Source organism: Mytilus galloprovincialis, chromosome 13, assembly GCF_965363235.1.
Source record: "Mytilus galloprovincialis chromosome 13, xbMytGall1.hap1.1, whole genome shotgun sequence".
NCBI lineage: Eukaryota > Metazoa > Mollusca > Bivalvia > Mytilida > Mytilidae > Mytilus > Mytilus galloprovincialis.
Genome location: NC_134850.1, coordinates 70,433,678 through 70,461,031, shown reverse-complemented (window position 1 = coordinate 70,461,031; position 27,354 = coordinate 70,433,678). Strand labels below are relative to the sequence as shown.

General features: G+C 34.0%; 1 long non-coding RNA gene across 1 annotated transcript; it reads right to left on the bottom strand.

Moving 5' to 3' along the window:
• Positions 1–5,143: 5,143 nt before the first annotated feature.
• On the bottom strand, positions 5,144–18,305 carry LOC143057308 (uncharacterized). The gene is made up of 4 exons (XR_012972697.1): positions 17,831–18,305; positions 16,469–16,546; positions 8,369–8,518; positions 5,144–7,377 (listed from the first exon to the last, which is right to left on the bottom strand). It is a non-coding gene; the product is annotated as an uncharacterized LOC143057308 (long non-coding RNA).
• Between the last annotated feature and the right edge of the window lie 9,049 nt (positions 18,306–27,354).

Genomic DNA, 27,354 nt, shown 5'->3' with positions numbered 1-27,354 from the left:
AAGTGTTGAGAAATGGATGGATGAAAACAAAGCGAAAGTATGAGTGTGAAAACAAAGTGAATTTATGAAAACAAAGTGAAAGTGTTACCGGTGGATTTGTCTACTAGCGTAGTAAATTTTAAATCAGAAAACAAATTTGTATATAAAAATTAGTTAAAGAAGATGATTTAGATAGTACATGTATGATTGCCATGGAACTACTCTTCAAAGGAAACCAAATGGCACAGAAATTAACAACTATAGGTCACCGTACGGCATTCAACAATGAGCAAATGAAACCTATTTGTACATAGCCAATAACCACCAACGGACGTTGTACCTTGTGTTCAATGCTGATTTTTTTCAGTTATTTCTATAAATGTTTGAAGTTTTCATAAACTAATAAGTAGCGCTAATTATTGATGCGTATATTTGATAATCTCATTATTCTGTATATAATGGCTTTCAAATATGTCTTAGTGTTTTACAATTCATAGATATTGATTTTACCTGTTGATAGATGAGTCTTAACCCTAACAATTTGCAAAACACTCATTTGAAAGTTCGGCATTACACTTTCTTAATGATTCGGATATATTTATGTATCCAAAATGTGAAGAATAACATGGTATTGATTAAATGAATAGTTTTAAACTCTTGTCGGTGTTTTATTTTTGTAATTTGATTTTTTTTAAATGGTCTTTAAAAATCATATTTCATTTAAACATTGATGAAGATCTCCTGGTCTTACACTGTATCTAGCTGTATATAGCTTAAAATATGAAATATCTGGGTTGATTATATTTATCTATGGCATTTCTGTCAGTAGTCTGTCTGTTTATTATGTTTTTTATTAGTAATTACGGAAGCATTTGAAAAGCAAACACTCCAATAAACACATCATCAGTTATTGCTGACGCAATTGAATTTCATAATTCTGAATTGGCACAGACACACTGATATCAAATGTGATGTGTTTCGCAATAGATTACTTGTCAATCTAACCTTTTTTAATTTGGTTTTATTATTTAGGTTTTGAATACGGTATTTATTCAAGGAAAAAAAAACAAGTAGAATCAGTGGCGGATCCAGGGGGGGGGGGGGGGGTCCGGAGGTTGGAACCCCCCCTTTTTTTTGGCCGATCAATGCATTTGAATGGGAGCATATAGTTGGAACCCCCTCCCCTTTTACTCTGGGTTGGGAACCCCCCCTTTTTAAAATGGCTGGATCCGCCACTGAGAATGTACTGTGTAAATAGACTGTGTGGTTATTAACCAGAATATGCATCTAGAGTATATATATATGCGTTATAAAATAAAACTCATCTGTTCTTATAGACTTAGTTTCATTTCATTTTTGTTGTTAGGGATGAAGGACAGATGAATACCATGCCACGTCCGGTCTATGTTTTAGATATTTGTTCTGCTTTTCACGATCACTATTTATGCCAAGTCAGGATTCTGAAGGTCAGTTGTAGTCGCTGGTTCATGCCAAGTCAGGAGTCTAATTGAAGTTCAGTTGTAGTCGCTGGCTCATGCCAAGTTGGGAGTCTGAAGATCAGTTGTAGTCGCTGGTTCATGCCTAGTCAGGAGTCTGAAGGTCAGTTGTAGTCGCTGGTTCATGCCAAGTCAGGAGTCTAATTGAAGTTCAGTTGTAGTCGCTGGCTCATGCCAAGTTGGGAGTCTGAAGATCAGTTGTAGTCGCTGGTTCATGCCTAGTCAGGAGTCTGAAGGTCAGTTGTAGTCGCTGGTTTATGCTAAGTCAGGAGTCTGAAGGTCAGTTGTAGTCGCTTGTCCGAAGGTCAGTTGTAGTCACTGGTTCATGCCAAGTCAGGAATCTGAAGGTCAGTTGTAGTCGCTGGTTCATGCCTGTCATATATGATTTTCTCAATTGAATAGACAACTTTCGAGTTCGATGCATTTCCGTCAAAAACTCTGGTTTTAGTGAACATCATTCTTGCGTTTAGGGGCATTGTCACTTCCATTCCAATGTTGAGGAGTGGTTGTTGGAAAATTATAATTCTATATTGCACGATTTATTCGGCAAACTAAATTCTCATAATTGACAATCAGCACTGCTGTCATTAGGGAATTCTTATTAAGTACTTACAAAACAAAAAAATATTTCTAGTTTATCCTGCACAATGACGATCACTAAGACGCTTGATGAACAGTGATAGTGCAGGGATACAGTCGAACCCCTCTACCTGGTAAATGACGTCGCAAAGGCGCGCCTAATTGACGAGTTTTTTTCCGGTGACGGATGAACTCGAAAGTGGTCTATTTATTTCATATTTTTCATGTCGGCGCATTTTCCATTAAGGGGTTACTCGTTATTGAAATTAAGTTGACTTCATTTGAACTGCAGTGAATATATAGTTGCCTGAATGGCATTTATACAGACAACCACTAAATTACAGGCTCCAGAAACATTCCAAATGTACAGTATTGGTGGGGTTTAACACGTAAACGGGCGCTCAACTCTCCCCTAACATGGGACAGAGTTTTATTTTATAAGTACAACATAAGAACAAACTATTAAAATCAGACGAAAAAGATTTAACGTATCCGATGGAAACTAATAGAAATGCATCTTACAAAACACAGACCGAACGTGGCCGGGTACTTTTACATCCCAAAAACAAAACAAAAAAACACTAAGCACAGATCTGGGAGTCCTTGCAGTTACTGAAAGCTAGTTCAGAGGCGATAACGACCTATAAAAACAAATAAGAAATAATGCATACAAGACTTAATATAAGTCCTTTTCAAATGATTTGTATAGCTTGTTCTAATGTTGTTTTGTAACACCACTGTCCAAGGTTAGTGGGATAGTTGAGCAAACATGTTTAACCCGGCCACATTATTTATGCACCAGGTCAGGAGCCTGTAAGACATCTCAATCAAGAAAATAAGGACGGATATGTTACTACGACAATTTGGGACATATTCGTGGTCATCTATAACATAGATATTCACAACAGCCAACCAACTTATATGATAAAAAGAAATTTTTGAAATTTGCCGCTTGAAACCATACTTCTTTATCAGCAGCAACCATCAATCAAGGGAATCGGCGAAGAAAACATACGCTCTGGAATCTGAAATATCATATCAATTGGGGGATATGTACTGATATAATTGTGTTGCTAAAATGTTGCTATATAGAAATGGAACATTCACAATTGGATAGTTGAAAGCTGTAATTAACTCTTGTTGTAAAACTTTGTTTCTTAAGCGAACCTCGTTGTTAATTTCTATAGATAGTTATTAAGATATGAAATTAGACTGGATTGGATCTGTTAATTTTCTGCTAGATACTATTTATGTACGTTCCGGCAATAAAGTATATCAACAGGTTGAAGATATTCATATGGGCACTAATCGCCCCTGTAACAACAGACGTTTTTTTGTTCTGTTATGAATCACAGTTTATACGAACATAAATATGTGATGTTTGATTTTACCCTAGTCAAGTAATATTCGGCTTTCTTTTGTAAAATCTTACTTATAAAAAAAAATCGAGACGGTATGATTACTAATGAGACAACTATCCATCAAAATTCAAATGAAGTGGATGCAATCAATTATAGGCAACAAAGTTAAATTCGATGCTAGATGACAATGACCGTAACACAGGTTTAGATACTAGAAACCCAAGGAATGATGTTGAATTAATGTTCTATTGATAATTACTTTTGGTACAACTTATTTTTTTTTATAGAAATCTAAATATAGATAAGCAGATATGTTTTTCCGACTTACGCAATAGAAGACAATGCATTTTAGATGTTGACATTCCGGAAGACATCGACAAGATTTTTGATGAATTGATTGGTAAATTTTGCATTGGTTAGTGTCCAGATATAAAATCTGCATGTGAGTTTTGGTTCTAAGCAGTGTGTGTGTGATTCTAAACTCTAAAAATAAATCCTACTTTGTAAAGGATCACTCTGATTTAAACAAAAAAATCTCTGAAACTGACATTATCAGGATGCTTGATTCCTTGATTGACAACATATGTGTTACGTTCGGAGGACGTGTTTTTCAACAGACTGTCGGCATTCCAATGGGAACCAATTGTGCCCTCTTCTTGCCGACTTGTTTCTTTATGAATATGAGGCTGACATCATACAAGAACTTCTTAGAAAGAATGATAAGAAGTTAGTAATATCCTTTAACTCTACTTTCCGCTATATATATAGATGATGTTCTTTGACTAAATAATTCAAAATTTGGTGACTATGTTGTTCGCATCTATCCCATCAAACTGGAGATAAAAGATACAACATATACAGTTGAGTCGGCGTCATATCTTGACATCTAGAAATTGATGATGATGGTCGGTTGAAAACAAAACTTTACTGCAAAAGAGATGATTTCAGCTTTCCAATTGTGCACTTTCCATTTCTAAGTAGCAACATTCCAGCAACACCTGCATACGGGGTATATATCTCCCAATTAATACGATATTCCCGTGCTTGCATTTTCTATCATGATTTTCTTGATAGAGGTTTGCTGCACACAAGGAAGGTATTAAAACAAGAGTTTCAAATGGTGTCGTTGAAATCATTCCTTCGTTAATTTTACGGACGCCATCACGAGTTGGTTGACCGTTATGGAATAACCGTTTTACTAATGATATTGGATATGTTCCATACGTCGTAAATGTAATCCCCTTCCTTTTCATAAATGTGACCTACCGAATTAGACTATTTTCCGGATTTGTTATTGCATGAGCAACACGACGGGTGCCCATGTGGAGTAGGATCTGCTTACCCTTCCGGAGCACCTGAGATCACCCCTTGTTTCTCGTGGGGTTCGTGTTGCTTATTCTTTAGTTTTCTATGTTGTGTCATGTGTAATATTGTTTGTCTGTTTGTCTTTTCCATTTTTAGCCATGGCGTTGTCAGTTTATTTTCGATTTATGAGTTTGACTGTCCCTCTGGTATCTTTCGACCCTCTTTTAATGTTGGATACGGCATACAAAACAAATATGATACATAAACAAGCGACAACCACTGGATTGCATGACTTGGACATACATAAGACAATATAAAACATGTTCAATGGTAATGGAGAGAAATTCATATCATTTATCGTTTATATCCTTGAAACATAAAAGTAATAAAAATATATAAGGCTTTTACAAATCAGACAGCAAAAAGTGAGTGAAAATTTATTGTGTACAAATAGTAAAACTTCAACAAGTGGAAAAACATTTGAATTTGAAAATTACACAATACATACAGAAACATTCATCACAAATAAATATTTAATTAACATGCATTAAGGTTGAGCTTACCGATAATAAGCACTTTATAGGGTTGTAGCATTCATTATCTATAATAAATACACATCTAGCGATATCATCCATATATATGTTATAAACTTTCCACAGGATGGGAGTGGATCGTAACCCTTGGCTAGCGAAGATGTGTCCGAATGGCGTCCTTTATTTCTGTAGTCTGTAGAGGTTATTGTTTTCTCTATTCTGCATGGTTTTTGCCAATTGTTCTCTTTTCTTTATATTTCAGCACCAAATTATTTTTAATTTTGGCCCTTTTATTGTAATATTGGCCCATGTTTCCCTATTCATGCCCTCAGTATACACAATCTACACATATTTTCGAGAAACTCCTACATTTCTATATACTATTAGAGATTGTAACTTGTATATATTTAATATGTTTGGGGTAATATATTTTGAAATTCTAATTTCTAATATATTTTGTGTACAGTCCCTGCAGTAAAGCGTTCATTTCTTCCCTCACATTCTATCAGACATTTTCAGAAAAAAATATGTTCCCGCCAAAACTTTCATTTTTCAAAAGCTTGTATCTTAACAATAAGTATATTACTTTCACTAATTTTAGGTCTAAAAATGCCTGCATCGAACACCATTAAAAATTAAAACCAATTATGACAGAAAATATATAAAATGTGTTGTTTAAGGACTGAAAATAGTAATTATTTCATAAAAAAAACTCTGCAAGAACTGATTTAACTGTGCTTTTTGTATGAAATACAATTAAATATTCGACACTTGCCTTGAACATTCAGTTGTAATCTGATTGTCTGATACAGAATACACAGGATGTTAAACGACTACCACAAATTAAATGTATTCATGTAGCCTTTCATTCCACGGATCGTTTTAAAGAGGGAAAATCAAACCTTAAAGTTTTGGCCCTGGGGTTTCGGCCTGCCACATGATAAACATCATCAGTGGCTATCGCGTTATGTTTGATTTAAACGAATTTTGATGACTGATCTTTGTTGGTTTCAATGTTTATAGTGATTAGACTGTAATTGTTTATGGTGATTTGACTGTAATGTTTATAGTGATTTGACTGTAATAGGAGAAATTTGATGCTGAACGTATGAACATTATTGAATATAATTTACGCTCTTCTAAAATATAATCTTGATGCTGAAATAATTCCCGGGGGATTGGCATACACTCTGAATGTTTTCGTATTTAACGTAACGAAGTACTGTTTAGCAGTATATTGCTCTCTGAAAAGTCTGGGTCTAGTCTATTCCATGTTGATAGCCGTTTAATTGTTTTGTTTTGTTTATTTATTCCATCCCTCATCATCAGATCTTACTTTCCGGGTGAAACACCGATTCTTTGGCAGACAAGGAACGTGTATACCAAATTTACAAATCTGCTCGTATCCTTTGATCTGATTGATTCTGAAACCGATATGGTGTGAATACTCTAATATTGATAAAACTTTGAAAAGGGTGCAATAAGCTTACGTGGTGTTTGAATATCAATTGCTAGAAGAAAAACAATGAAAAAGTAACATGGACAATAAATGTAGGTGGGTTATGTCCTGATAATGACAAAATATACTATATAAATAAGTAGATATAATTTTGATTCATTAAAAAATCGTTGAAATTGCATTTATACATCGCGAGAAAAGCGTACGTACTCAGTAAAATGGATGTCAATAGATCCATATTTAGTGTACATTCCAACATGTATAGGCTTTAGTGAAATATTTCGAGCTGCAACACATGTGGGATTTATCTCTCCGTTGCATCTTTCAATCAGCCCATGATGTGGCGTCTTCTTTGGCGAGAAATGAGGGTGCTATTAGCACGCCATGGGATTTACGTGTAAGCTATAGTGATGTTGCCATAGAAACATTTCAAACTTGCTGTGATTCAGTGTCTGATCGATCACGTTTAAAACATAACCTGCAACATTTCGCTTTTGCAGATTCTCGAACTAAGTCATCTAAACTCATACAAAGTGCTGCACACAGAAAAAAGAAGGCACTTCCCCAGCCGAGTCCGTAGCCGGATCCATAGTAGTGGCTTGCTATGCTTTTATCCATTTCTATCCCAGCTGGATATATCACCAAGGCAACAGTTGCAGCCATTGCTTAAAATTAGAAGAAAAAAATATATTTTATGATCATAAATAAAATAGAAAAGTTAACAACCGAAATATCAATATAAAAAAGAATCATTTGAAGTACCTTTAATGTTAGGGAGGTCGCCAATGCGAGTATCGTAACGTAACAATTTCCGTGCAAGAGAGAATCAATTAGGATTTTTGTATTATCTGCGACGCTGTAAAGTTGCAATCCTATATGGAATATTTTTAATCACTCTGCACAAGAGTGGGCGTAATGTAGCCCTCAAGTGCCCACTTTTCAAGCTAACATTTCAAAGATTAATCGGCAATCTGCCTGAAAATAAATCACAGCTAAAACGTATACCAGATAGGAAATGGGTCTTTTTGTTGAATTTTAAGTATTAGTGTTACGAGGTACTCACTCAAATAGTATGGATGTTAAATAGTAAAGCAATACAACACGTGTGTCAAGTCTTTACTTAATGTCTTTTTGATTTTGGGATATGCAGAAACCCGACCACGTTCACTCTGTGTTTTTGTTGGATGTATTTCTATTTGTTTTCATCTGATGAGTTAAGCCTTCTTCAACTGATTTTTATTGTTAGTTCTTCTTTTGTACTGTTAAACCACTGTCCCAGGTAAGGGGCCGGGAGTATCGGGATCCCGCTAACATGTTAAACCCCAACAAATTATGTATGTACGTGCCTGTCCGAATCCAGGAGCCTGTAATTCAGTGCATGTCGCTTGTTTATGTGTAACAGTTACATATTTGTTTTTCGTGCATTTTTTTTTACATAACGTTCGTTTACTTAGTTTGACATTTGAATTGTTTTATATTTTTCATTTCGGAGCCTTTTATAGCTGACTATTCGGAATGGGTTTTGCTCATCATTAAAGGCCGAACGGTGACCTAGAGCTGTTAATTTCTGTGCCATTTGGTCTCTTGTGGAGAGTTGTCTTATTGACAATCATACCATATCTTCTTTTTTTAATTTTTAACTCAATAACTACATACCACAAACGAGAAATATCTCCCCTGCTGAATGGAAGTAATAAATTTTCTTTGGTAAAGGCGATGTACAAACACCAAGCACAGCCAAAATGGCCGCCAGAAAGCCGATTGATGCAGCAAATATCATCAACCCTATCACAGCGTTCTGCCAATCTACAAATAAATCAGGTTTATCATTAATTTTATACATCAATTTATTGATTCGCTACTTCGACAGAAAAAAATAGAGAAACAATTAGATTTCTCAGAAGTAACTACAAAATTAAAAAATGAACAAATATTTTTTAAGCTGTTTGCAACAGTGATATAAATTGCTGAATTATCAATACTTTTTTGCTTTTAGAAATATGAAGAATATGAATCGGTCTCTTTGGTACTCATATTCAACTTTGGGACTCAGGTACGTTACACCTTAGGTCACAAGGTCACGTTTAAAACTAGCTTTAGGTCACAAGGTCATTTTTAAGAAAACTTTTATTCTAAAGTGGTCTAATTGTTGATTTTGAATTTACACTGTTAAAGGTTATAGATCATTTTTCACGAGACGCGTAGTCGCAAGGTCACCCGCGAAATACTGCAAGGTCTGATTTAACCATGTTGGATCCATCACCCGATTAATTCACTCAAGACTTGGACCCAAGACGTGGAAATAACACATCGTTAAAAGAGAACTGATGATAAATTCTTCCTTATAAGTGATCAATTTATATCTGTATTTTGTACATCATGGAAAATTTTGTTTGAATTGTTTTACAGTGTCATTTTGTGGCTGACTATACGGTATGAGCTTTGCTTATTTTTGAAGGCCGTACGGTGACCTATAGTTGTTAATGTCTGTGTCATTTGATCTCTTGTGGAGAGTTGTCTCATTGGCAATCATACCACATCTTCTTTTTTAAAGCACCATTAAAACCATGTAAAAGAAGATTTAACAAGATCTCAATTTGTGCATGCGTAGTTTCAGTTCAACATGGTTGTTCTAATCACGTCCAATATAAAACCATTCTTCATATAGATTGGAAAATAAAAACCTGTATTTATTAACTCCGGAAATCAATAATTTGATTTAATAATTTACCACCCAGATAGCAATACTTTGTTGGGCCAACATTGCTGATTGGTTGGCACTGTTGGTGAATAGTTGGCGTTGGCAGCACAACAAGAAACCGACGTTGGCCCAACAAAACTCAGCCAACAGTTATTTTGACACAATTGGCCCCTTGTTGGCCCAACAAAACTCAGCCAACAGTCATTTCGACACCATTGGCCCCTTGTTGGCCCAACGGCTTTCCGCCAACTGTCATTTTGGTGTTATTGGCCCAATGTTGGCCCAATATTTTCTTACCAACTGTTATTTAAGTAGCTTGCCCAACGATATTTGACTTACTTTATCCATTGATTCAGTGTAAGATCTTCTGACTGAAACTACTGAACCAATTTTAATCGAACTTTATTTGAATGATTCTAGGTTATCGTAGAGAATATAGATTGTGTTTGAAGGGCATTGAGGACTTAGTAAAAAATTAAATAATAAAGTCTTACCAAATAGGACTATTTTAAACCGTCTGTGCCAAAAGCTAGAAAATTTTTAGTATTTTGAATAATTCAAAAGTTTTTAAAACAGTATTTATAAAAAAAAAACCCATATCATTGATATTTAATGACAATATTGAAATATGAGCCAACATTGTGCCAACAATATGCCAACGTATTAAGTTCTTATCTCCCCATTTTATACCACAGATTTTTTTTTTTTTTTTAAATATTATTTCAAATTGCGAACCAAAAAATGTGCTCTTCATTCTCTTTATTTACTATTTTCAAATCTGTGTAGTCATTTAAATGTATTTATCTTAATGTTTGAATAATTTTATGCACAAACAAAAAATACTTAAAACCAGCCCAAAAAAACAAATAAAATTTGAATATAGTTTCTGCAAATTGTTAATCTAGTCATCTAAATTCAGCTGCTCATTTGACACGAGTGTGATTTCACTCTCTCCACATGACAGCCGAGATTGACCTACCAACATAATATACATTATGTCATAGAGTTAAATATACCTTAATACATAATATGAAATGCATGTTAAAAACATGTTTAACAGACTAGACTAAAGCCATCGTTGGCGTACTGCTGTTCGACCAACATTGGCCCAACATAATTTTAAAACTAGACGACGTTGGTAGACTGTTGGCAAATAGTTAACATTGTTGGCAGTTTGTTGGCAAATAGTTAACTTTGTTGGCATACTGATGTTGGGCCAACAAAGACCCAACATGTTGGGCCAACTGAGGGCCGATGAGCAAAATGACGATGGCCCAACATAGTTTTCCAACGTTGGCCCAACAATGTTGCCAACAGAATGCCAACATTGGCCCAACACATGTTTGCTATCTGGGCAATGTTAACAGGGATATATGATCAGTAAAATGATAATCGAAGCAATTAAACGTCAGAATTTATATGTAGCTTCCTAATCGGAAAACATTTAAAATGTCTGATCGTAAGATTGTATAACTATTATGAATCAGATTAGCTGTACCAGAGATACATGCATAGTCTCTAGCTTTGTATCTGGTTGTACGTTGCAAACACTGTAGAACAATATATGCCGAAAAATTAGTTTAAAAAATATGCGTTTTAGATTATACGATTCTGATTGATTGATTACTGCTTCATCAACGTCCAGTGACAAATACAGTGGAGATCACTTCTAACCTCTCATTAGAACTGTCAGAATATTCTGTCATAGAACTGTTCTAACCTGTCCTAGAACAGTTCTACCTAGAACAGTTCTACCCTAGAACTGTTCTAAGTAGAACTGTCAGAATCAGTTCTAGGTAGAACTGACTAAATCAGTTCTAGGTAGAACTGTCAGGATCAGTTCTAGGGTAGAACTGTCAGGATCAGTTCTAGGTAGAACTGTCCAAATCACTTCTAACCGTAGAACTGTCAGCAGAACTGACTTAATCAGTCAGGACTGTAGAACAGTTCTAAATGACGTCACTGCAGTAAGGGCACTTTAGAATTTAGAAGAAATAAATCACTTCCAATTACTTTGCTATATATTAAATAGAGATTTTCTATATTTTTTACTGATCAAACGACTTTTATTACGTTACATGTACAAATATCGAAGTGAATAGAAGGTTATCCAACTCATCGGAGATATTTTTATAAGATTGCATACGGAAACATCATTGTTTACGTTTCTTCGTTCCCCGTTTTTAACAGTCTCCTAAATAAAACTCTACATTTAATTCATGGAATTTTAATCGTAATTTACCTTGTTTGCCTTGGATTTACATTCATTTATAATTCTGTTTTGACAAATGTACAGTGGATGAATTATGGGATATTAATGAAAAAAGTGTTGTGTAACGTAAAAAAAAAACAATATATACATTTGCACCATCTCGTCTTAGCCAAACTTATCCATAACGATTATATAAATAAATGATATCTGGGAGTCTGGAACTCAGAAAAATATACTGGATCTGAACATGAATGAAACATTTGCCCCTGGACGTTCGGCTACAAACAAAATCATGCATTTTTCTTTGCCTTCTTTAAATTATATACTATTCCAAGAAGAGAACTTCCCATACATGTACTTTTTATTTTATTTTTAAAATAAAGTATATGAATCAGTCATGTGAGTGTTGGATGATGCCATTAAATAGTTTTGTTTAAAAAAAAAACCATCACAAACTACTGACTTAAACATGTTAAAAAGTCACTTTAGCATGTTTAATGACCATGATGACGGTTCATTATTATGGATACAGAGAGGAAATAACGGCGCGCTAAATTCTTAGATATGGTATAAATACACCTTGTCGCAATTTGTCTGCGATTACTGGATATCACACAGATTCCCGTAAAATTTTGACGTCATAAAACAAAATATCTGACGCCACAATGGAAAAGTCATTGTTGTATGCTTCAAAAGTTCAAGAGGCCGGGTCAGCCAGGATTAGCAATAACTTAAAGGTGTATTGTGTTTCAAAGTTGGTGTCATTTTAATCATACGATCCGTCCTCACATAGAAATTACATTGGTTTACCATGTTTACAATGAGGCCATATACATGTATATTTACATGATAAAGTGTAAATAAGTTCAGTTTTGGTTGATGCGGTCAAATAATTTTGTTAAAACAACTCTCACTCAGTCTGATATATCGAAACCACTGAAATTTGTTTACAATTCAATATTTTGAATAAAAAGAGGACTTGCTGATATTCTAAATTGATGTGGAAATTAAATTTTTTTGTAGCCAATGTGTTCCAATATTCATTGATATTGCTGTCATTTGAATTATACAATCCATCGTTACCGGTATATGTATTACTATAAGTGATTTAGTATGCGGCTATATATATATTAAGATTTTCATAACAAAGTGTAATTATTGTCAGTTTTGGTTGATGCTGTCACATATGGTCAGTTATGGTTGATGCTGTCAAATATGGTCAGTTTTGGTTGATGCGACAAATAATTTTGTTATATTCATGAGTCAGTCTGAGATATTAAAACTACTGAAATTAGTTTACGATTCAAAATTTTGAAGAAAAAGAGGACATGCTGACACTATGAACTGATGTGAGCATAATTTTATTTTCCAATATTGCTTTCATTTTTATTAAACAATCCATCCTGATATAAAAATATACATGATTTACTTTGCGGCTATTAAGATTCACATCATGTTCATAATAAAGTGCAAATATGGTCAGTTTTGGTTGATGCGGACAAATTATTTTGTTATACCAGTCAGTCTGAGGTATGAAAACTACTGATATTTGTTTATAATGCAATATTTTGAATAAAAAGAGGACATGCTGGCATTCTAAATTGATGCAAATGAAATTAGGTAGCATTGTGTTCCCATATTTCTATTATTTGTATTTTCATGATTTTACAATCCATCCTTACATAAAAATATTACAGATTTACTATTCGACTATAAGAGTTACATAAAAAAGAGCAAATATGGTCAGTTTTGGTTGATGCGGTCAAATATGGTCAGTTTTGGTTGATTCTTGCGGTCAAATTATTTTGTTATACCAGTCAGTCTGAGGTATGAAAACTACTGATATTTGTTTATGATGCAATATTTTGAATAAAAAGAGGACATGCTGGCATTCTAAATTGATGCAAATGAAATTAGGTAGCATTGTGTTCCCATATTTCTATCATTTGTATTTTCATGATTTTACAATCCATCCTTACATAAAAATATTACAGATTTACTATGCGACTATAAGAGTTACATAAAAAAGAGCAAATATGGTCAGTTTTGGTTGATGCGGTCAAATATGGTCAGTTTTGGTTGATGCGGTCAAATATGGTCAGTTTTGATTGATGCAGACAAATAATTTTATCACATGATTACATGTTACTGTCAGTCTGAGGTATGAAAACTACTGACATGACTGATATTTGTTTCTGATGCGATATTTTGAATAAAAATAGGAAATGCTGGCACTCTCAATTCCAATATTGTAGTTATTTATATACTACAGTCCCTCTTGACCTAAAATTATAACTGAATTACTGTGCAGCTATTTAGATTTACATAAAAAAAAAGCAAATATGGTAAGATTCGGTTGATGCGGTCAAAAGATTTTATTATACGACTCAGTCTGAAGTATGAAAACTACTGATATTTGTTTATGTTTCAATATTTTGAATAAAAAGAGGACATGCTCATTGGCTGATCAAGGGGGGGGGGGGGTTCAGGAGTTGGAACCCCCTTTTTTTTTTTGACGATCAATGCTTTTGAATTTGAACATTGGAACCCCCCCCCCCCCCCCCTTTTTTAAATGGCTGGATCTGCCCCTGCATGCTGGCACTATAAATTGATGCGAACAAAATTGTTTTCCAATATTGCTGTAACTTGTATAGTACAGTCCCTCTTGACCTAAAACTAAAACTTAAGTACTGTGCAGCTATATAGATTTGCAGAAAGACTGAAGAGCAAATAAAGTCAGTTTAGATAGATGTGGTCAAAAGATTTTTGTTAAACAGGTCAGTCCGAGGTATGAAAACTACTCGTAAACAGATGTTACATTTGGTTAATGAGGATAATTTTGTTATGTAATAACGAGCCATCCTGCCTCCCAGAATAAAAAATGTAAAACAATTCAAATAATAACCTTCCCCCCCCCCATAATACTAATTAACGGCCTAATTTATGTACAAAAAATGAAAGAAAAACAAATATTTTATACTACACATCAACAAAAGAAAATCACTGAATTACGGGCTCCTGACTTGGAACAGGCACTGACATACATGCAGAATATGGCGGGGTTAAACATGTTCTCTTGCCGATTATAAATCTAAAATAAAACCGGCAAAATAGCAAAACTCTATATAATATTAATCTCTATTTTGCCGAAGCCTTTATATTAAGACAAATATTTCTTAAAACTTATAAATCAATTCTAGCCGTAGAATTTATAAATCAATTTTAGCTGTAGAATTTATAAATTAATTCTGGCTGTAGAATTTATAAATCAATTCTAGCCGTAGAATTTGAAATCAATTCTAACCGTAGAACTGTTCTAGAAGTAGAACTGACCAAATATTTGGTCAGTTCTAGCTAGAACTGTCTAAAACTGTTCTAGGGTAGAACTGTCAGGATCAGTTCTAGCTAGAACTGTCCAAATCAGTTCTAAGTAGAACTGACCAAATCAGTTCTAGCTAGAACAGTTCTAACCTAGAACTGACTAAAAGGTGTCAGGCTGACAGTTCTACATACTGTTCTAGAACAGTTCTCCTGACAGATTCTGACAGAATTTATGAGAGGTTAGAACTGATCTCCACTGTAGTTCATACAAAGGATCAGGACGAGAAGGATCAACAATTATAAATTCTATGGGCATGTTCTTCACAGTTTTTCGTCCGGAATGAAGGGCGAAAATTTCAATTGAAATTGAGGATACAAAAATCAATCTATACGGACATCAAAGAGTAATTGCAAGTGTTATAGAACGTGCAAAAACGCCCTGCACGAGGCCATGGGTTTTTAGTCCAAATTCTAACCAGAAGTTCTTTGGCTAAGTTAATGCCAAATATAATGGATTTCATGGAAATTTTTCAATACCTCATTCGATTCTTAGTTTGCAAGGTAGATTGACATTGAATACCCCAGGCATCTGTAAAGTCGTGCACGTGTGGACGGATTGGGTTGCAGGGGATGCGATGCATGAAACAATAGCTTCTCCAGCAAACCTATATGAATATAGGAAATGAATGGACAAATAATTTGACTCAGTTTTCATAAAAAAAAAAATAAAAATAAAAGACTTGTTCAAGATCGCTTTTAAGTATAATCTTGTGTCTGTAAATTTTTATTCTTTTCTTCTCAGCCCCCTCTCCATCTCCATATCTTTCAGATAGAGGAAACTCATATTCTGTCCCCACAGTACTGTATTAAAACCAAGACGACAAAACGTGATTTCCAACTGAAATAATGAATTAACAAACAAACAAACAAACTACTAACAAGCTAAACATTAACAAAAATAATCAAACATAAACATGAAATAATTAACAGATTATGAATGAAGATGATGAGATGTGTGAGTGAAGATGGTTTTGTTTTGTTTACACCACGTTCAAAACTACCACTGAAAATCTAGTATCTGATGTAAATATACTTCATCACGATACGGCTATACAATCTCGTTCAATATTACCGCGGGAACAAACACGTGCGATGATGTACATCAGATGATAAACTTTCAATGATATTTACTAACGGGTTGTACACGATATGCCCTTTAGTATTTATTTCAAAGATTCGGTCCATCATTACGGTCAGTGGACATCTACGCACAGATGTATTGGAGACCATTTAAAATTAATATCATAATGAATGATTGCAAAATTTTGATATGTTAGAGTTAATTTCTTATATAGTTAACTCCTTATCAAAAGACTTGCTGGTAATCAGCTTTTACCAGAACAGACATATATACGAAAGTTTAATAATTCCATCAGTTCTGACAAGCCAAACAGATCGATTTTTTCTTCCGTTTATTACGATCCCCTTATACTCTCATTATTCGAGTTATCTTAGAGCTTACGAGGTCTTTTCTCAGGACACATTCTGACTGTAAAATTAAGTGGTTGGTAACAGCTATCCCACATTCCGGCGTTAAAACCTGTAATAAAGTTGAAAGTAATAAACTTATATATGATATTAAAATTATCAATACTTTATATAAATATTGTATGAATGTGTGCATTGCATTACTGATGAGGTTCGAAATTGAAAACCAGTGGCAAAAATATCATGTAAACTATTAGAATTATTTCTTAAACTGTATTTAAGAATTATTTTCCTTTTGCATTTTCATTTTAGGGTTTGTCTCAATATAATACAATACCATTTTTGACTGGTTGTGAAATATTTTATTTATACGCGCATAGTCTATCATACTCTTAAGTTGTTTTCTCGAACGCTACGTGTTGTTTGTTTCATACAAGAAATCTGATCCCAAGGTTATAACATTAATTACCATTTTAATTAAGACTACGTGCTATTTCCCGTACTACTCCGAGGGAATATTCAACAATAAACATGGTAAATGCCTTGGTATCCAAGACAATCATTTAAAATTAGATTTAGCGCTAAGCCTCTGTTTTGTGTTTAAGACAGAATATTGATTCAGATGTTAGCAGGCAGACTGTAAAACGTATCGATTTATCGATTAGTGCTGTGATATCATTACCGAGATTGCGTGAACGTGTTGATGGGGGGCTTTCATTGAGGTCCGCCTTGAGCGACTCTTCAGTTGTTTACAAATTATAGCACAACAAATTGACAAAATGTACCATTTAAAATAGTTAAGCTTTTGCAAAAACACAGGAAGATTAAGTTATTTAAACATTCGAAAAGACAACAATTAAATACTGTTATTTACAATTATAATTTAAGATACGACGTTGAAAAAGAGACATAATTATTAAGAAGGGTCTTTATATTTAGTATAGTACTCTGTGCTGATAAGGTAAACACCAAACACGGTATGGTAGATGTTTGCCAATCATGTCCTTTAGAATAGAGTTGAAAAAATTAAGTCTGCTAAAAATATTTGATTAAATTGATTAATGTGTGTGTTGATTGGGTTTACAGAATATGGAAAAAGTGTAGAAAAAAGAGGGGAACGAGAGAATATAATGGACGCAAGAATATAAAAAATAGAGAATAATAGCCAAAAAATAGAGAAAATGTAGAAAAATAACCGAAAATACAAATTGAGGACCCCAATCTAGACCCCCATTAATGTACAGCTAGAGTACATGTTGCTTACGTCACAAGCGCATGTACGTATGTTTTGTACTTCAGTCTGTTTTGTTAAGATAATAGACCCCACGATAGAGACCGGAATTATGTGTGTAAAAAATGGTTGTTAACCTTTTTTTAACAACAAATAGATAATTACCTTCTCCGTACAACCAGTAGGCGTTGAAAATTGATCCCATTGAGAACGGTAGTGCTAATCCTATCGATGCTATTCCTCCAATTCTAAAAGGACGCCATAATTTAGCTTCTCGTAGGTAATATTCTTCTCCAAATTTCCTTAAATCTGGACTGTTTTCCCCGGTTTTAAACTTCAAAAAATTCTTCATTACTTCCGATTTCCACCTTTCCTTTATACGACAGTTAAATATCTTAACACAATGACGAGATTGAATAGTTTAAATTACTATACAGACTAATACGTGTATTCACTAAGTAAAGTATGCTTTGCAAATCAACTAGTGCGTGACGGTAAAAAGACTTAGATATATTGAGAAATCTTAATCTACACCGAACTGTCACGAATATCGTTGTGTATTTCCGTTATTGGATAAAGTCGTTCGTTTTTAATAATTTATCCTCTAGTTGACATTAGAAATAGATTGCTCCGCAGCGGGAGCATTTATTATGCTGATTTCCAGTTAAAACGAATTACGGATGTCGCCTAAGGCTGTTGCTATGCAACTTTGAATTCAGCCTCAAACCCCCAACTATATGTCAGAAAATCTGTCAAATGATCCTTTTATCAATAAATAGGGAAACAGATTTCTATAATGATGTTTTATTTATACAGAAATGTGTTTAACATGCTACATATACAAAACTCTTTTATATTGCTTACTTTAACTTCCACAATAGCGGAAATCAAATACGAATTACACAATTAATGTTCTGCAGTTTATGTGGCATGTGTTGTTTGGAAAGGAAAATTGTGATGGAAAAAAATAGTATTTATTTATTCTGATCAAATCCGTCAAAATAAAATTGAGAATGGAAATGGGGAATGTGTCAAAGAGATTGTAGAATGATCGTGGTAAAAACGTGTTATAATCGTAGAATAAGCATGGTAAGGCCGTGTTACGAAGTGATAATCGTAGTGAGGTCGCAGAAAAATCTTTTTGAGAACATGGAATAATCGTAGCGGATCGTTGATGACGCGCAATGAGGACGTTGTAGTATCGTGAAAGCAACGAAAATCATTCACACTTTCATGCCGCTCATATCGCGACCTCACTGTGATCTGTTAATGGTTTGGGTTTTAGGTCAACGTTGAATGCCAAAAGGATCTAGATAAGTTGATTTTTTTCTTTCTGGAGAATAGCCACATCTCCATCTTTTTTTTAAGTTAAAGAAAATAAGACATAAATGATAAAAGCTTGTTATATTTGATCACCATGTCATTGTGTTAAATATATACATGCCTGACCAAATCTTTTCTTTTTATTGTTTGTTGTCTTTCGTCATCTTTAAATAATATCTTTAGGTCACAAATGAAAAGGAGAGTTTAATAGTTTCACTATATAAATATTATCCTTTTTATTATAATGGTGTGTCTCCATCGTATAGCTTGCTATTTTAAAGAGACATTTTATTACATATAATCAAGTAAGGATCATTCACCGTGAAACGTTATGGCACATTATCTTATATAATGATTTTGTTGCTAGTAGTCTTAGTATAGGTTTACAAAAGAAAAGACAAACATACTACAGAGGATTAAATACCGTAAATGAAATTCCGAGTAAAGTCGGATAAAAGGAAGGGTGTCATAGAGGGAAAACAACCCTCAATCGATTGACAGGTATAGCATGTTTAAGCCTAAAATCGTCCAACATTGTGTCGTCGGTAAACTCTTTTTGGGACATTCGACAACTTTTAGAAATTCCGAATAAACGCCTGCATATTGACTTTTAATGGTCCATTTTACTTTTAAATTATAGTGTATACCTTGTGTGCGCATCGACGAATTTAATTTCACATATAGCGGTACAGAGAACAAGATCCTACTCATATCGAAATTTATCAATAACAGTATGGCCTTAAAGAGGTGAAAGATTGACATTCAAACGTCTTAGACAAACCTACAACGGACCAATAAAGACCACAATGCAAACAAGACTCTACAAAACACATCAAACTCATAAGTCTTAGACAAACCTACAACGGACCAATAAAGACGACAATACAAACAAGACTCTACATAACACATCATACTCATAAGTCTTAGACAAACCTACAACGGACCAATAAAGACGACAATACAAACAAGACTCTACAAAACACATCAAACTCATAAGTCTTAGACAAACCTACAACGGACCAATAAAGACGACAATACAAACAAGACTCTACATAACACACCAAACTCATAAGTCTTAGACAAACCTACAACGGACCAATAAAGACGACAATACAAACAAGACTCTACAAAACACATCAAACTCATAAGTCTTAGACAAACCTACAACGGATCAATAAAGACCACAATACAAACAAGACTCTACAAAACACATCATACTCATAAGTCTTAGACAAACCTACAACGCCAAGGATCAATAAAGACGACAATACAAACAAGACTCTACAAAACACACCAAACTCATAAGTCTTAGACAAACCTACAACGGATCAATAAAGACCACAATACAAACAAGACTCTACAAAACACATCATACTCATAAGTCTTAGACAAACCTACAACGGATCAATAAAGACCACAATACAAACAAGACTCTACAAAACACATCATACTCATAAGTCTTAGACAAACCTACAACGCCAAGGATCAATAAAGACGACAATACAAACAAGACTCTACAAAACACACCAAACTCATAAGTCTTAGACAAACCTACAACGGATCAATAAAGACCACAATACAAACAAGACTCTATAAAACACATCAAACTCATAAGTCTTAGACAAACCTACAACGCCAAGGACCAATAAAGACGACAATACAAACAAGACTCTACAAAACACATCAAACTCATAAGTCTTAGACAAACCTACAACGCCAAGGACCAATAAAGACGACAATACAAACAAGACTCTACAAAACACATCAAACTCATAAGTCTTAGACAAACCTACAACGGACCAATAAAGACGACAATACAAACAAGACTCTACAAAACACATCAAACTCATAAGTCTTAGACAAACCTACAACGCCAAGGACCAATAAAGACGACAATACAAACAAGACTCTACAAAACACATCAAACTCATAAGTCTTAGACAAACCTACAACGGACCAATAAAGACGACAATACAAACAAGACTCTACAAAACACATCAAACTCATAAGTCTTAGACAAACCTACAACACCAAGGATCAATAAAGACGACAATACAAACAAGACTCTACAAAACACATCAAACTCATAAGTCTTAGACAAACCTACAACGCCAAGGACCAATAAAGACGACAATACAAACAACACTCTACAAAACACATCAAACTCATAAGTCTTAGACAAACCTACAACGTCAAGGATCAATAAAGACGACAATACAAACAACACTCTACAAAACACATCAAACTCATAAGTCTTAGACAAACCTACAACGCCAAGGACCAATAAAGACGACAATACAAACAAGACTTTACAAAACACACCAAACTCATAAGTCTTAGACAAACCTACAACGGACCAATAAAGACGACAATACAAACAAGACTCTACAAAACACATCAAACTCATAAGTCTTAGACAAACCTACAACGGACCAATAAAGACGACAATACAAACAAGACTCTACAAAACACATCAAACTCATAAGTCTTAGACAAACCTACAACGGACCAATAAAGACGACAATACAAACAAGACTCTACAAAACACATCAAACTCATAAGTCTTAGACAAACCTACAACGCCAAGGACCAATAAAGACGACAATACAAACAAGACTCTACAAAACACATCAAACTCATAAGTCTTAGACAAACCTACAACGGACCAATAAAGACGACAATACAAACAAGACTCTACAAAACACATCAAACTCATAAGTCTTAGACAAACCTACAACACCAAGGATCAATAAAGACGACAATACAAACAAGACTCTACAAAACACATCAAACTCATAAGTCTTAGACAAACCTACAACGCCAAGGACCAATAAAGACGACAATACAAACAACACTCTACAAAACACATCAAACTCATAAGTCTTAGACAAACCTACAACGTCAAGGATCAATAAAGACGACAATACAAACAACACTCTACAAAACACATCAAACTCATAAGTCTTAGACAAACCTACAACGCCAAGGACCAATAAAGACGACAATACAAACAAGACTTTACAAAACACACCAAACTCATAAGTCTTAGACAAACCTACAACGGACCAATAAAGACGACAATACAAACAAGACTCTACAAAACACATCAAACTCATAAGTCTTAGACAAACCTACAACGGACCAATAAAGACGACAATACAAACAAGACTCTACAAAACACATCAAACTCATAAGTCTTAGACAAACCTACAACGTCAAGGACCAATAAAGACGACAATACAAACAAGACTCTACAAAACACATCAAACTCATAAGTCTTAGACAAACCTACAACGGACCAATAAAGACGACAATACAAACAAGACTCTACAAAACACATCAAACTCATAAGTCTTAGACAAACCTACAACGCCAAGGACCAATAAAGACGACAATACAAACAAGACTCTACAAAACACATCAAACTCATAAGTCTTAGACAAACCTACAACGCCAAGGACCAATAAAGACGACAATACAAACAAGACTCTACAAAACACATCAAACTCATAAGTCTTAGACAAACCTACAACGCCAAGGACCTATAAAGACCACAATACAAACAAGACTCTACAAAACACATCAAACTCATAAGTCTTAGACAAACCTACAACGCCAAGGACCAATAAAGACCACAATACAAACAAGACTCTACAAAACACATCAAACTCATAAGTCTTAGACAAACCTACAACGGACCAATAAAGACGACAATACAAACAAGACTCTACAAAACACATCATACTCATAAGTCTTAGACAAACCTACAACGCCAAGGACCAATAAAGACGACAATACAAACAAGACTCTACAAAACACATCATACTCATAAGTCTTAGACAAACCTACAACACCAAGGACCAATAAAGACGACAATACAAACAAGACTCTACAAAACACATCAAACTCATAAGTCTTAGACAAACCTACAACGGACCAATAAAGACGACAATACAAACAAGACTCTACAAAACACATCAAACTCATAAGTCTTAGACAAACCTACAACGGACCAATAAAGACGACAATACAAACAAGACTCTACATAACACATCATACTCATAAGTCTTAGACAAACCTACAACGGACCAATAAAGACGACAATACAAACAAGACTCTACATAACACATCAAACTCACAAGTCTTAGACAAACCTACAACGGACCAATAAAGACGACAATACAAACAAGACTCTACAAAACATATCAAACTCATAAGTCTTAGACAAACCTACAACGGACCAATAAAGACGACAATACAAACAAGACTCTACAAAACATATCAAACTCATAAGTCTTAGACAAACCTACAACGGACCAATAAAGACGACAATACAAACAAGACTCTACAAAACATATCAAACTCATAAGTCTTAGACAAACCTACAACGGACCAATAAAGACGACAATACAAACAAGACTCTACAAAACACATCAAACTCATAAGTCTTAGACAAACCTACAACGTCAAGGATCAATAAAGACGACAATACAAACAAGACTCTACATAACACATCATACTCATAAGTCTTAGACAAACCTACAACGGACCAATAAAGACGACAATACAAACAAGACTCTACATAACACATCAAACTCACAAGTCTTAGACAAACCTACAACGGACCAATAAAGACGACAATACAAACAAGACTCTACAAAACACATCAAACTCATAAGTCTTAGACAAACCTACAACGGACCAATAAAGACGACAATACAAACAAGACTCTACAAAACACATCAAACTCATAAGTCTTAGACAAACCTACAACGGACCAATAAAGACGACAATACAAACAAGACTCTACATAACACATCATACTCATAAGTCTTAGACAAACCTACAACGGACCAATAAAGACGACAATACAAACAAGACTCTACAAAACACATCAAACTCATAAGTCTTAGACAAACCTACAACGGACCAATAAAGACGACAATACAAACAAGACTCTACAAAACACATCAAACTCATAAGTCTTAGACAAACCTACAACGGACCAATAAAGACGACAATACAAACAAGACTCTACAAAACACATCAAACTCATAAGTCTTAGACAAACCTACAACGGACCAATAAAGACGACAATACAAACAAGACTCTACATAACACATCATACTCATAAGTCTTAGACAAACCTACAACGGACCAATAAAGACGACAATACAAACAAGACTCTACAAAACACATCAAACTCATAAGTCTTAGACAAACCTACAACGGACCAATAAAGACGACAATACAAACAAGACTCTACAAAACACATCAAACTCATAAGTCTTAGACAAACCTACAACGGACCAATAAAGACGACAATACAAACAAGACTCTACATAACACATCATACTCATAAGTCTTAGACAAACCTACAACGGACCAATAAATACGACAATACAAACAAGACTCTACAAAACACAAGTCACAGCAAAGAACACTTAAGACTGAGCTGCAGCACTAGCCTTATAAGCATTCAAGCAGTGGCTATACTGTGGGTATTCTCAAAAATTTCAATAACGGCCGGGAAACAGACTAGTATCAAGTTTACTCAAACAAATATTTTACAAGAGGTAATTTTTTCAAAAATTGTTCGTCAGCATCAGATTACAAATATAAAAAATAATTATCCAAAAATGACAAACTGTTCAAATTGAGCCTACACCAACCACTCCCATGGGCTTATCGTCTATATCATTCAAGACCAACATGCTAGAAACGACATTCTTTCTAGAGGGATCACAACATCGTTCACATCTAATATACCATTGGCTTGTCGAAATAACTACCTGATCTCTTTTTCAATTTATTGTAGTATATATTTTCAATTTTTAACTTGTAAAACGTCTTCATTTGTAAAATTTCTTGATTCGTAACATGTTGATTGTAAACTTGTAGTTTTTATTTAGAAACAGGACTTCTCATTGACTGGTAATGGTAACAACTACACTGGCACGATAATCCTAAACGTGACAATAACAAAGACACTGCAGTGTTAAAAAATTAATAAATCTAGAAATTCATGTCAGAAAGAAAATACATTAAGAACTTAAAAAATTGCATTTCCAAATTAAGAAGTCGCATCACAAATCAAGAAATGTTGAAATCCATGTAACGGAAGGAAACAATACATATTTAAATACAAATAAAAAAATAAATTTAACAAATAAAGAAATTACATGTTACAAATTAAAAAATTGCATTTCACAAATTAATAAATTTACAATAATGGCGGATATTCCATTCCAAACAGAAGACTAAACTAACCGAAAACAACTGGAATACAGTCACAACACGATCCTGGCTTGGGAAAAACACATAAAGAATGTTACATGTATTAAAATGCTGTTGTTCTCTTGAGCCAAGTTTATCCAGATTGTTTTAAGTTTTTTTTTTTTATTCTTTATGCTTTTTTTTATTATTAACTGAGCAATATGTGAGCAATACCTTTCTTTTCTTTACTCTAACATTCTAGATAATAGAAGCAAAATGAAATATGCAAAAAGTGGGAAAAATACATATTTAATGTTAAACTAATAATGAAGATCTGATCACCAAATATCGTGTATTGAAAAAAAAATAAAATTTTAAAGTTAAGTTTGGAGGACATTTAAAACAAAACGTTGTATATCTTGGTGACAACTTAAAAAGAAAATAAAATAAACTACTCAGCTTTTGTTGTAAGAATTACGTTTTTGAAATATCATTTTGTAAATCATTTGTGCTGTGCAATGACTCGTATGCTTACTACATTTTCATTGCTTTTTAAGCAAAGATTGTACATATTCAAAACATTGTTTTAAAGGTTAAGGAAACAATTAGCATTCTTCAAATTGATAACCTGCTATGATATTGAAAATTCAAGGAATTCCCCAAAAAATCTGACAGAAAGACGAGTCACAAATGTCAAAACTCAATTCTTGTTTACAAATTACGTACACATAACATCTATAGAACAAACGGGTAGAATGCTCGGTTTCATAAAGTAACAATTATTTTTCAAGGTTATAATATACAAAATGTATACCCAAAGGTTAATTTGGCCAAAAATTGGCTATTGATGTACACTTAAGTGCCATACCAATTCACAAGAAAACTGTATATAAAAATAATAATAAACAAACCATGCAAAAGACGTATTTAACAACCTCTTTTTTTCATACGAGATTTAACATAACACTTTGCATTTCCACAGTTTTTATTCAGTGCTTATACCAAACGTACATAGGATGTAAGAGAGATAACTGCAACATAATTTGCTGCTAGGTTTGTGTTTCATTTCAATAGTTTCTAGCGTGTGTATATACTATTTTCGCTATATATCACACGAATTGTCGATTTTGACGCCCAATCGATAACCTAAGGTTCAATATATTCGTGAGAAAAAAGAAAATGATGGTGACGAATCCCGATGATCACATTTAATAATGTACACAAACAAATCTTACTTCACTAGTGTTCTCTCGGAAGAAGATTATTTTGAGGCAACCGTAGCTTTATTTAAAAGGCCAATAAGTTTTCATAAATTTGAAGCTGATAATATGACTCATTCTTATATAATATGAATATTGTTTAAATTTAAATATTACATGCATTTAATGATTGTTATGTTTGTCTTGGTAACAATCCAATATCTATATTTTACACCAATAAAAAGATTTGATTTGATTTGATTTGATTACTATGACATCAACTTGTTTACATATAAAAATACAAACTCGGGTCCCGGAAAATCAATTTCCATTCAGATAAATGCACCATGTTCGTTGACAATTATAACAAAGAAGTTTGGTCGGATTGTTGTCTCTTAGATATATTCCCCATTTCCATTCTCAATTTTAAGTGTGAATGAAGCACTGGGGTCGTCTGCTCATGTTTTTGATTAGTTTATGTCTAGCGTGACATCATTTAAGTAGTTTCACACAAGATAGGAAGACTGAGATGAAGGGCGGAAGATTTTAATATACCACAGAAAATAACAGTTTGTTTAAAAGTAGCTGCAATTTTGTCTAGCAATAGGTCACCTACATGCCCCTAAACGTTTTGCTGCAAGGTTTCCTTAATGTCCAGAAATCGTGACACTCTTCTTTAATTTTCAGAGAGCACGGCACTATCTGACCCTTCACAAGGCATCATATGCATGGAAAGTACCTATTCTAACCGGACTTTTCAGCTGCGTATTTATACATCACACAAAGCAAATAGAGACACTTCAGTGGTGATTTTACTGTTGGACGGTAGAATTCCCGGTAAGAAAATATTATTATACCCATGTCAACTCTAAGGGACATTGTTACGAAATTACACATTATTATAAGCATTAATAGTTATCAAAGGTACCAGGATTATAATTTAGTACACCA